The 14,252-nt window shown below is 33.0% G+C and overlaps 1 long non-coding RNA gene across 5 annotated transcripts in view; it reads left to right on the top strand.

Annotated features, from left to right (window-relative positions):
- The first annotated feature begins 757 nt into the window (after window positions 1–757).
- Window positions 758–14,252, top strand: part of LOC149539828 (uncharacterized) — a 35,976-nt gene continuing 22,481 nt past the window's right edge. The window contains exons 1-4 of one of the 5 annotated variants that reach the window (XR_016356309.1): window positions 758–940; window positions 1,099–1,241; window positions 1,340–1,452; window positions 2,365–2,442. This is a non-coding gene — a long non-coding RNA (uncharacterized LOC149539828). The other 4 variants (XR_016356307.1, XR_016356310.1, XR_016356308.1 and 1 more) reach the window with 4 other exon arrangements.

The following is a 14,252-nucleotide window of genomic DNA, read 5'->3' as shown; positions in this document are numbered from 1 at the left end:
CTTTATATTCATGCTTGTTTGAGTAGTCTTACCATTTATATATATACGCTAAATTTTGAGATTCACATACATATATATGTGTGTGTGTGTGTGTGTTTGTATACATACATACAAATTTTATACCCACTCAAGTATGAGTATAGACACGATATTATTATACTAAGATATGAGAGCATTTGCAAGATATACTGAGATTTATCCATATAATAAAGATAATATTTCTTATTTGAGTTTTAAAAGTATTTTTAATTAACTGGTTAGCTCATGGGCATCCTTTGTACTTTCTTGCTTGTTTTGTTGTTTCATCCTTGATCCAAGTGGTTAGATTTCATAACAGATGGTTTGATAGTGGATTTGGGTGTCCCATTCCTAACTCCCATTTTGGCAACACTCCCCCCCTCCATCGTGCTCTTGCAAAAAGGAAAGGGTTTCAGGTAATAACATATTTCCATAATTTGAATAATAATGAAATAATACATGATCATTTTCAATTTCTAAGATATTCATTTCTCAATTCCCATTGCAACAGCTAACTAACATGTCACATGAAAAAATAACTAATAACAGAAATTCCATTTTACAAGTATCAAATATCTCAACAACTTTACTGATAGATCAACTTCACACAAATTAATTATTTTCAACAAATTTACCGAACAACTAATTTCACATGAATTTCCAACGGCTAGAAAATTGTTTTTTTAGATGTAGCAAAATTTGGGATGTAACATATGTAACATGTTATTCATTTATTCTTTTTCCTGTTAATTCTCCATGCCGTTATTATACTACTTTTCCTTTATACGGGTTTCGAGTATGTTTAATCGTTTTCTATAGACATCTCTCTTGTTGAGGTTTTTACATCTTCTTTTGTAAAAACGACATTGGAATCTAATGCTTCGGTTTGAACATGAGAAATTTCTCCACTTTGCTGACCCATGTAAGAACACAGACTTCTTTCAAATTTCTTTATCAGCTCTTGGTAGAAAGTATTTGCAGAGAAAAAGGGTTGTAAATCTACCCTTTGTTGTTGATGTTTTTTTATCTTATTGTTTTGATATTTGATTTGATTTTTCCTTTTCCTTCCTTGCTCTTCAGAAATCCGTCCTCTCCGAGGCTTTTCACATGAATACTTCACAGGAACTCATTTTGGGTGCAATATATGCTCTTTCCCTTGCATATTCATTGACATAGCATTTTCCCTTGTAACAATGATGTTGACTTTCCAAACAGGCTGGAAGGTATATCTTGTAGCTAACATTCTTTTAGAAAAAGTCTGAATCACTGCTGTGCATATCTGAATCTGTCCTCTCCTTGTGACTCAACCCTCTTCTCACAGGTTAAATCCACAGCTCCAATAGCATTTTTGAGTGCAGCTGGTAGGCTTTTGGTTAATGAAGTAAGCTTTTATTTGAGATCTTTTCATGACATCAACAATATTTCTCTTAAAGGGTTAATTTTGTTCATCATTTTTTTAAATAACTACTTCCCACTGCTATAGTTAAAACATAAATTCTGACTTGCACTTAACAGTGATAGACGTCTGCTTTCTTAGAGAATATTTGATGCAAATCTTGAGGTTCTTTTGTATCTTGCTGTTACTTCATGCTTAATTTGGACAGGTAACTGTATATTCACACAAGGAGTCACTTCATAGATTGGCTGGCAGATTTAACTCACTTTACTGCTAATGAATTAGAAAGCGTTAAGTGTTAAATGTATATGTACTATTTCTTGCATAGAGCATGTCTCCACATAGTATCAAACTTGTTGATAGATTATCATTTGTCCCATAGCACTAAAAATGCTACATAAATTGTTCATGGCAATATAGTTTGTAACTGCTTCATTGATGAATATTGATGTTCTTCATTCTTGTTATTATGTTGTGCAATAAAATGATAGATCATTGGCATAGGATACCTTTCTGTTGTCGCCTTAATAATTGTCCTTTCCCTAGTTACACTTCTGCACTGTTGCAACTTTGATTATTGTTCAACTGGAAGGTTTCAAATTAATAATAATTTGTCCCTTAAATAGTTAGCGGATTTATTTTCATCATAATCTGCAATATGAATAATAAAAGGTTTCATGCATAATAACATGTCCCTTTGATATTATATGCTTCTTTCTTGCTTTCATCTAGTATCTTTTGATTAATGACATGCTAGGCTCGAACCCTTGTGGGAGCCACATATTATGTAGACGTGTCATTAATTCATTTGCTGCGCATGACACAAATAGGTAGAACATATATTAGGGCTTAGGATTTTGGATATGAATGCATGTGTGGGACATGGGGGTGAGTTAGTTGGCCATTGCTTAGATCATTTTGATCTAATTATTTTCTGTTTTCACTTGCAGGATATGGCGAGGGACCATGGAAAAGTGGGACAATGGGAGCAAGTGTGCAAGCAATCGGCAGTAGGCCAGTCATTCCAGGCAATGGCTGGCACCTATGAATCCCTTTACTTTCATGTTTTCTTTTTTTGCATTTGTATTTATGTTCATAGATCAGACTGTAGTTTATTTTCTTTGGTTAGTTTTACGGCCTGTCTGAAATGTAATGAGAACTTGATAAATAAAGTTTACATTTTTCAGAAAAAGATAGATGATATCTGTTTTTGCTGTGTGATGGCTTTACCTTTTTGTCAGAAATGTAACCTATATGTATGGAGAAACAAGTATTTGCATTACCAAATGCACTGAACATAAACATTTAAATCAGCAACCATTCTAGTAATCATGGCTTTGCCTATTTGGGCCAGTAGGTGAAAATGGGTAACACTCCTTAACAAAATATAACCTTACAAATACCTCAAACCTACTACATTTGGTTGGTTTGCTTCCGAATATCATGTGGTCAACATTGAAGTTGTCAATGTGACAACTTACATTGCTTTTACATTTTATCATTTATGGATTGCCTTCTTACATTAAAATGGTCTTTCATAGACCTTATAAATTCAACATAAACAAAACCTTTAATCTACCCTTAACCCTAATATTAGCTCTTTTAGGCCATATTTGCCCTTCTTGGCAACACTAGATAATTTGATTGCAAAGAATCATTACATAAGCATTAATGGCTTTAATGCCTTAGTTACATATCCAAATGGTCATTATTGACCTCACAACACTTAATATCTCCTTGATCTTTACCGTGGCCTAAAGAAGGTCATCCTTGCCTTGGGTGTTCATGCACCAGACTTGACTGAGACAAGTCTTCAAAGCAGGTCCAACATGTTTTCTTCGTTCTTGTGTGTGCAATATTTTGTAGAAATAGAGAGGAGTTCTTGGGATCTTCTACCACCTTTGGTTGTGACTTTTCCCTATCCTTTATTTATATTCTCCATTTTGATAGTATAATCATCCTTGTTGTTATATTTTATTAGCTTACGCTTGTTTCAATCCATCTAGCATTTTTGCATTATTTTTTGTACTTTGTCAGTACGGGAGGAAAGCGCATCACATAGATGTCTCTCAACTGTGCTGACATTCTTGACTTGTCCTCAACTATTGCCTAGCATTCAAGCTGTTAGTACTCATATAGATTCTAGTAATTAAATTTTCTGTTCAGAGTCTTGAACCTCTTTGAGTTAAGTTTGAAGAGGTTCGAAGTGGTTCAATTTGGTCATGCAAGTTCAATGGCTTATTCTGATTCATCTTGGTTCAACAATTCAGAATTCAAGTCACAGTTTATTATTTCAAAGGAACACTTCAAATTGGGTTCGAAATGGCTTGATAAACTCCTCCCAAGTTCAAATTAGTTTGGATATTTGCATTGAAGTTAATAATGGTTCCCGATGGATTTAGAACAATTTAGATGGTTTGAACCGGTCCATAATAATTTACCTTGATTCAGAACGCTCTTGCTAGTTTCAGCATGGTTCCCAGAGGTTCAAACCGATTCAAAGAGTAGGTTCACTAATTCAAAAGTTAGGGCCCTTTTTAAAGGATCACGTTCAAAAGCTCAAATTTCCTTGTTATCTATATAATCTATAATTCATCTAAAGATCAAGTAATGCTAAGAACTATCAGTGATAATAACATTGCCAATATTAGTTTTGAGGGAAGTCTTCAAAGTTTTGATTCGGGTTCAAAGTAGTTGTAATGGTTCAGATAAACCAGGCAGATGCTTCTAGGTGGACATAGGTTCACCTATCAAATTCTGCGGCCACTTAATCTCTATCATACCCACAAGACTACTGCATTCAAAGCGAAACTGAGTCTAAAGGATCGCCACTTCATTGGTCAAATTCATAATGAATTTGGATATAAATACATTGTGAGTATTAAAAAAGAAATGACATGGGTCGACTGCTTCATAGAATGCTTCAAGGGAGGGAACCCAATTTATTCTGCAAAGAAACCAAGAGACACAAAATTGATTCACCTTTCGATGGTATCTTGACTTGTCATAAAGGCAATTTTTGACTCAACTGCAAGCAATCGAGCTTATATACTTGAAAGCCAACATGTAGCCATGACGAGTGTCTCCAGCATAATAACTTGTTCATTCATATAATATACACTGTTTGAGGTAAATGAGAAGAGATCAATGGGTATAATGGGAATAGTTACAAGGTCTCAAAGAGTAGAAACAGTGAGTATCACAAAAGTTGAACCAGTAATTAGAATATAGATAGAGCATCGAATTTGAGTGTTTGGCTCGCAGTTCAGAGTTCGAGAGACAAGGACATCTACGGGACCCGATTCATCTCAATGTTCACAAATCGCGTTTGATAGAGTAATATGGATTGTCATCTGGGTCGAAGGAAATGTTGCATAAGGAAATTTGGGGTACGAAGGTGATCATCTGACCATGTGGATATAGGTGCTAGCTGCAGCATATGTCAGCTCGAACACTCTTCTTATCAGATATGAAGAGAAAACTTAGTTGCGATGCCAGTCTATCAAGGAAATCGTTGATCATGATCCAAGGAAAAATGGGTGATCATAGGTGCTTGAAGTTGATGGTAGCGCAGTCAGGTCTTTAGATCGAGTGTCGATTATCTGATGAAGCATTGAGTCTTGTATGTGGATGATATGTTATTTATTCAGAATGGTAAAAGAATGATTTCAGATTTGAAGTTTTAGTTAGCAGCACCATTTGAAATGAAATATCTAGTTGCAGTTAGATATATTCTTGGGATTGAGATCATTAGAGATAGCGATAGTAGAAAGCTTTGGATGAGCTAGAGGAAGTATGTTAACTCTATATTGGAGAAATTTAGTATGACAACTTGCAGGTAGTTAGTTGTTCCAATGTTACGTGGAACAAAGCTTTCTAAGGAGGATTTTTAAAAATCTCCTATTGAGATGAAGGATATGTTAGAGTACCCTATGCAAGTTTTGTTAGCAGCTTGGTATATGCTATGGTTTGTATAAGGCCAAACATTGCCCAATTAGTGGGAGTCCTTAGTATATGACTAATCTTGGAAGGGTGCACTAAGATGCAGTTAAGAGAGTTTTCAGATATTTGAGGGTCACATCTAAGTATTTTCTTATGTGTTCATGGTAATCCTACTGTACCTCAACATTTTGTCCATATTCATGGATATGTGGATTTAGATTGGGCAGGTGATGTTGACAACAGAAGGTCCACCAGTGATATGTTTTCATAATGTTTGGCCGTGCACTTAATTGGATGAGTAAGTGATAGGTCGTAGTTGCTTTGTCCACTACAAAAGAAAAATACATGGCAGCAACTCATACTTTTAAAGAGGCAATTTGTCTTTAGATATTGTGTTTTGCTATTAATTTTGATCCAAGACAGATTACTATTTGTGTGGCAGCCAAAGTGCTATCCGTTTAGCAAAAAATGCTACTTTCCATGCCATAAAAAGCATATTGATGTACAATATCATTTTGTTCAGTGGAAATGGTTGCTACTTTGGAGAATGTTGCAGTTGCATTGACAAAGCCAGTGAGGACTGAGAATTTTAGATGGTGTGTTGGTTGTATGGGCCTTGGGGCATATGTTGTGATACAATATCTCTTGTAAGGTCTTCATCAAGTGATAGATTTTTGTGATAAGGTAACTCAACCTTATCATGTTTTATTGGTTTTATTTATGCATTTTTTGGAAAGATGGTAAATGAAGACAAAATCTTCCACAAGGATAGACTTGAAGCAAAAAAGAAAATGCCGATCCTTTTGTTGATTTATTTCCTTTGCTTTTTTTTTTATACAAGAGTTGTACACAAAGGAGGTTTCTAAAATAAGTTGTAAATGGATTGAATGAAGACACTTTAGAAATTGTTTCCTTTTGCAATGAAACTCTATAAATATAAGATATTGTAGAGAATTATGTGACAAATAGAAGTGTTTGAAAAGCGTTGTTATGTAGATGGTATTATCGTGGATTTAGATGTCACAACTGATCACTCTTGAAGAGCTTTGGCTCTAGAGATTGTATTGTAACTATTGTTGCTGATAATACAGTTGGGTTTGGCTTTGGAGTGGTTGGTCTTTTCTCATTAGGGTTTTCCCATGTATATCTGGTGTTATGTGTTTAATCTATTTTTTTGTGTTTATTTAGTTTGCAATAGCTTAGTTGTTTGTGAGAAATTTCAGCACTGTCTCTCCTATTAGATTTAACATTTGGAAGCATTTCTGCACTTTGGCTTCCTTTCATGGACTTTTTAGGAGTTATCTAGAGGAGATCCCATCAGGCTTATTAAATTTATATGACCCATACCCCAAAGGTTTCTACATTTGTGTGGAATTCACTCATTCCTTGTCAATAAATACAAAACAAACAACATAACTAATGATTACAATGGGTTTTTTATCCCAAGATTTCAACTAAATTCTAAGAGAAGCAACAAAACTATACAAATTGGTTCTTGGGAGTGTGAACACAAATAAATGATGGAAAAGGTGGTGAAGAGTTGGTGGAGAAAGAGCTGGGGCACATTGAATAATCATGGAGGACAATGTGACCACTTTTCTATGAGAGCTGCAAACAATTTAGTCTCTAGATGATGTTCCATCATTGGCAAATAGGTGTTGACAATTGATAATAGTGCCCACTTCACTAGTTCGGTCATCAACAATTGCTTGCTTGTAAGTTTCTAGAGCCTTTTTATCAAATTTCCTTTCTACAAGATTTCTTAATCATGAAGCTCAATGAATTTACATCTCTTTGAGGCCTTATGTCAAACAATTTATGCCCATTATTTATAATTTTGCATTTCTTTTACCTGTGTTACCAACTATAATATATGACAGAAAGTCTCCCTACCTGCAATGCCTTGCCAAGGGATCCAAAAGAATTAACCTAAAGTTTACTCAACATTAAAAATAAAAATAAAAAAATAAGAAAGATAAATCATTCACATTAATCACAAAGTAGCGAAAGCAATAACATATAATCAACTGAAAACATACATAATAGGTTACATTCCTTAAGGATCCCAAGACGTTGAGTCACATTTAAATTTAATTAATTCTAAGTCTAACAACTATCACATCCACATGAAAGAATAATTATAAAGTTCAAAGTCCTTTTAATATACATTTGTTTCCGAATGTCCTTGGCAAATTAATTTAGAATGCTCATTCATCCACTATACATGTCATAGGGTATGAAAGGCTTAAAAGAATATACATATGTAAAAATAGATATACATCATCCTCTTCGGATCCATGATACACGTGCAATAAAATAAATGAAATCATCCACCATACATGATACATCCATACATCAATAAGGATATAATTTACATCATAAAGTATATCCATCCATCAATGATACATAGAAATAATGAAAGTAAATGCGGATAAGGAATGCTCCAGCCACGGTGACTACAGACGGATCTCAATGGTAAGAGTGAAAAGCACTACCACCTGACCACGTGGAACCTAAATGGCCCACTCCCACCGTGCTAAGGAGATAGTCTCAAGTCCCAAATCACATAAGACAAATACTCTCTAAGTCCAGGAAATCCTAAAAGTATACTAACTCAAAGGTTCCAACACATAGATCGACATCTAGATCTAGAGGCACACAAAGACACGTAGGAATCTACTATATAAGCGGGCAACTATCATCGAATGAATCATGTTCGGAGTTACCCGAAAAATCCCTTAGGAATCTCGGGTCCCTAGTGATCCCTGCGGCCATTAGTATCCTCTCATACTGACGAGGCATACTACGGAATGCAAGGTCGTAACCAAGCTTTCTCTCTACCCCATCCTAGTCTATACTAGCACTCAAGGCATGGGAGAGAACATACAATTATCTTATTAGGTTCATTTTTCTCTCATTTAGTGTAAATATTTTCACTTATTAAAACAATTTACAATGAGTTACCCTGGCAACCTCTTAGGGCCCCGACCCCCATTGCAAACTACTTCCTGACACTGCATATAGATAACCTACCCTAAACTCATGAAATCACAAATCATAGAAAAATCACCTCAGTCCTATACAAGTGACTGTAAAGCATCATAAGTATAATCCACAATAATCACATCAGTTCTCCATGAGCAACTGAATAGCATCAAATGATAAATCACAATATCCATTGGTTCTCCAAAGAGCAACCAAAAAGTATCCCAAAATAAATCACAATATCCATGGGTTCTCAACGAGCAACCATAAAGTATTCCCAAAATAATACTGATCAAAGACTCCAAAATGGTCAAGTCAAACATGTCACAACAGAACATCATCAAAAACAAATCAAACACTTCAGTCCCATCAAGGCAGCTGGAAGTAAGCCAAGTATAACTGATCGATGACTCAAAAATGGTTAAGTCAGATAACCCATAACATAAATCTCGCCATCCTGCAAGACACTAAAAAACAATAATCAACAATATAAACATACTCAACATAGAGCATACCATCACATACCGTGGTTAAGTAAAAGTAATCAAGATCAGTTCAGCATAATACCACATTCACAAAGCTCTCCAAGCCTTTGGTAGACGTCCTAAAAGTGGTCAACAATTTAGTCAACCCCAAACCCCAAACACAGATAGCATATAGAAGCAAGGTGTAAGTTTCATGTTCTGGTTTGATTTTGAAAACACATGATTGAGTTAAAAGTAGGGTTTTAGTTTTCATTTTAGTGTATGTTTTAAGTAACGAAGATTCTCTGATTACCCTATAGTTTAACTCATTCTTTTAATCATTTTAAATATAGAATTACCCCATTTTATTTTAAGTCAATTACCTAAAATATTCTAAGGATAGTTATATATATTTTTAAAAGAATCATTTAAAATATTTTACATCGAATTTTTCAATATTTGACATAAACTAAATACACCTCTAACCTTATAACTTATTTTCCATTATTAAATAATCAAATATAATTTAATTTAATTAAACTAAAATATCATTTAATTAATTATTAAAAAACTTAATTGGTTAATAAATTTTATTAATAAATTATAATATTAAAAATTATAATTAAATAATAATTAAACTTTTTAAATAAATTAATTTTAATAGATAATTTAAAAAATAAAAAATGTTTTAAGCCCACTGGCTATAATCAAAGGCCCGTGGCCTACCACAGTACCTTGTTGTCTCAGGCCCTATGGCGACAGTGGGTACAATGTACCCCTATCATCGCAGTACCTGCAATGGCAAGTACCCTATGTGCGGCCGACGACAGGGGGTGGGGTACGGGGTAATTCCCTCCCCCCTCCCCTTTTTATTAATATATATATATTTTTTATAAAATGTTTTCCATTTTAAAAAAGGTATTATTTTATTTTATTTTAATTTTGTAATTAACAAAATTTTAATAAAACAAATTTATTTAAACGTATATATTTTTTAAAAATTAAAACCAAGAATTAATTTGATGGTCAATTTGTTACGAACCCCCCCATTAAAATATAAATATTTTCTTTCTTTTAATAAGAAAAATTTTCGTATTCATTCAAACCCTTCCTAATTAGTTTGTTATTTCTTTAATCTACCAAAGAGGGTTATACAGATCATTTGGTTTTCCAATAAACAAAAGATTTAATATTCATAACAGGAATGCATATTACTAAAACATTCATCACAACAACTCTTCAGAAAAACATTCAATAGACACGATGAAGACAGGAAAGAAAAGAGTATATTTAATATATACAAAAATCACGAGCGTCTACTTGGGCATTGACGCTAAATCACAAACACCCAAAAAGATTTGTGAGAGAAATTTCTTCTCTCAAAACCTTCTCTCTTCAGAAATTCCTTCTCCAAAATTCGCAATCCCTTTCCAAAACTTTTGTCCCTTGAAAATGAACCTTCTATTATTGATAAGGAATTCTCTCCTAAAATCGGGGCACTAATTGTGCATTCACCCGAGAGAACTCTTTGCTCACCCAACTTCAACTCTTCACTAACATTTCTTAATCTTTCTTTTATCTTTTCTTTTTCTTTTCATGCACATTTATTAAATTATTAAATTACTTTATTTAATTTCACTTGGCTTTGTTTAGATTAAATTTAATCTCATGCACGTATCATGCGATAAATTTTTTTTAATAAATTAATTTCTTTTCCACTTCTAAATTTATTTTCGAACATTAAATGATAAAATATTTATTAACTTAAATATTAATAATATTTAGCATTTATTTAAAAATGAACTCTAAATATATTATCATTGAATTTAATAAATATTTTCACGTTCTAAATTTATCCTTATAACTTTTATCTCCAAATTTGATTCTTTTTATTTAATTAATTTCTCAATTAATTAAATATAATTAAATATTAAAATATCATAATAATTTTTCATTAAATTAAATCATTAATTAATCTTTTAATTAGACTTAATTAATAGAAAATACACCAAAGACTCATAAAACAACATATGAAAACCCATCATAGCAAAACACATAATAACTCAAAAAAAAGGGTTATAATCATGAATTAACGTCATTCGACGCATTCGAAGGTTACTTGACTCAGATACTTGTCTTAATTATCAATTATGACAAATGGTTTAAGGGTTTAGGATTTGGACTTAAGAATTTATCTCCCCTCTCTTACCATTGAGATAATGCAATAGGGTACGCTCATCTTGGAAATTCAAGGAAGTCAATACCCGGTACCTGCAACCTGCATAAAATCCACACATGTACATACACAATATTCTAAGCTAAATAGGCAATGGTAGGAAGTGGTGCATCGTGTAGATCCCGACTAGCAGGTGACTACAACTCCCTTTCTTAACCACATCAGAAATGTCATACATAAAAAAAACAAACACGCACACCATACACATGCAGTATGGGGTAAGTATCCATAAGAAACACATCTTATAGTCCATCTAACTTAAACATCATCAATAACTAAAATTACTGAATAATCATCATGCATACATGAAATGTAGAGTACCAAGTAATCTCATCATATAATCAATTAAATCCGAAACAATATCTGAAAGTAATGCTATTAAACATTAAGTATAAAACCAGCCTAAAAGAACTAGGGGCAGGCACTACACTACCAATATTCTTCAATGCGTATGCATACCCTAGTATAAGTTGCCAATCTTGGGGTAGACACAAAAGCAATAAGCAAACGTTAAAGAGTTGGATTAATACCTTTATATTGTGTTGGTTTAATGCTTCCCAAGTCTTTAAAAAAAGTGCATGCTACAATCATGGTAGCTATGTAATGTCCCCATTTTTGGCAAGTGTCTTGCAGTTGATTAAATCAGTTCATCACAACGACCCTCTTGAGACGACAGGAATATTTGAGGGTTTTATTTGTGAACTTGCTATGTTTAGTAAGCCTAATTTGGGCAGTTGTCATTTTTTGCAGTGTAGTGGGTGATGTTGGCAATTGGTTGTCGCCTACAGTGGATGGAGCTATTTATTGCGTGGGTTCATATTTATTGTTTAATTATTAAGTTTACATTGTTATATAGCACTTTAGTATATTTAAATGTTATAAAATGATGTGTTGAAGAAGCTTCTTAAGTAGAGGTATGTTTGGGAAATTTGTGTCATCTGGAGATTATAAATATGAGCTAATTTGATGAGAAAAGCATCCGATTGTGTAATTTTCCATTCTTGTCTTGAAAGTATTTCCTGTGGTTGATTTTATGCCATTTCTAAAGAATAAGTGTTAGGAATAAACCACAGACAGAAATAAGAATTACATGCAAATATAACCAATATTACAAAATAATATATCACATAGAAAAAAAAAACACAAGACACCAAGATTTAACGTGGTTCACCCAATCCTTGGGCTATGTCCACCAAACAACAAGTCTGATATTATTACAATCCAGTGATTACAACTTAATTACAATCCGTAATCTCTTACAACTCAATACCACCGCAAGAACCAATTTTCGCATCACCTTATGAAACAATCCCTAACCCTAAGCCCTTTTATACAAGTATTTTTACCGCTTTAGGGTTATAATTAATAATTACATGTCGGCCCAAAATCTTGATAAAATAGGGCCCCAAATTTTTTTTAAAGAATTTATGAAGTATGTACAATACTTTCTTGATCAGTCACCACAATCTAACAATCTCCCACTCGGGGATTGTTAGTGAAATAGGATCTGTAACTTGTAATAGCACTCGTGAATATTTATGTGTTTTCCAAGTTACTATTCCAATGAATATATATATATGATATAAAGAGGCATGCCTCTTCAAGAGACATGCCTATTTAATATATTAACTTACATTATATATATATATATATATATATATAAAACTCTTAATATAAGTTAATTATTCCATATATAACATTGGCATATATTATATATCTTATATATATATAATATAATTTATCCAACAGAATTATAACATTAACACTCCCTCTTAATCTAGAAGGATAAAACATATAGATATTACACCATAGGTAATATTTCAAAAATAATACACATAGGAAATCTTTGATCAGAAGATTTCTAGAATATGATATTATGTAAGTATTGGCCTATTAGAATATCAACACATGATATTCACCAATTACTATTTAATATCATATTTGGTAACATGAGCATTGGCCTATCAGAATATCAATCAAATGATATTCACCAAATACTCTGAGTAATGGCCTATCAGAATATCAACTAAATGATATCCACCAAGTACTCAATGTGGTAATGGCCTATTAGAATATCAAGGCAAGATATACACCAAGTACCGAAAATATATCTATACAAGCAACTTGTAGATAATCAAATTAATGATACCAACCACCTAGTTGTTGATTTATAAGATAAAGCCTTTACATGAATCAATTTCGCAAAAATGAATGATGCTACAAGTTATTGTAAGTATGTCACTTTATAACAACATCTCCTAATACAAGTGATAATCATTTAGAAGTCATCACTTCTTCATGATGTACACAGGGGACAGTCTCATACATGTATGACATCAAAAGTTCACATGAAGTCTCCATGAATACTGTCATGTGGTGTTGTCACAACATTCACCATAAAATATATCAGAGAATAAGGTTTCTCCCTCTTAGTTTGGTATCAACTTTTCTGACCTCTTAGCACAATGTTGTCACTGATGAAGTGTCAGACTTCCTCTGAATCTGTTTTCATCCTTCTAATCTCTTGGTAGCAAGTCATGTCATGCTTCCCTAGTTAAATGGGTATTCTAATAGCATAAGGTCTTCTGACCTATCTGCTCCCTCTCTTTGTCCAAGATTGTCTCTAATGAACTGCCAAAACTACCTCTTGATATAGAAGATTACTCATAATCTCAATAATCAAATATATTCACTTCAAGAAGCCTTACTTTATCTAGCATGATCATCAAGTGACTAATGAATTCTAGATCAGAAACTTCTTTAGAGCTATTGTCATAAGATTGATTCCTGCACAATATTCGGTAAAATACCTAATGTACCAATCTTCTTTTCCTGCAAGAACATCCTTAGAGATAAAGAAAAAAAACAAGGCAAATAATTCTTTATAGTAATTATAGAAATACAAAATAAGAGACATAATATAGAGATTAGTAAATGTAATACTAAAACATAATGAGTACTTATCTGCACATCCTTGATATGCGTTGTTCCAATGTAAGACCATAAGCATCAAATCTGAAAATGCCTCCACATGAGTATTTTGTCAAACAATGGGAATGGAACATTGATTATTATTCACCCCCACAATGTAAAATTCCCACTTACTCTATTTTATAGAGTTCTCAGTCACTATCAGGTCTAAGGATATCAACTTCTAATTTTTTTAGCCATCACCTCTATATTTAAAGTGACCATCATGTGTCTTGAAACA

The sequence above is a fragment of the Cupressus sempervirens genome, chromosome 9, assembly GCF_028749045.1.
Source record: "Cupressus sempervirens isolate cs-2001-9-10 chromosome 9, ASM2874904v1, whole genome shotgun sequence".
Lineage (NCBI taxonomy): Eukaryota > Viridiplantae > Streptophyta > Pinopsida > Cupressales > Cupressaceae > Cupressus > Cupressus sempervirens.
Note: the sequence above shows the minus strand (reverse complement) of the source record. Positions and strands in the feature narration are given on the sequence as shown.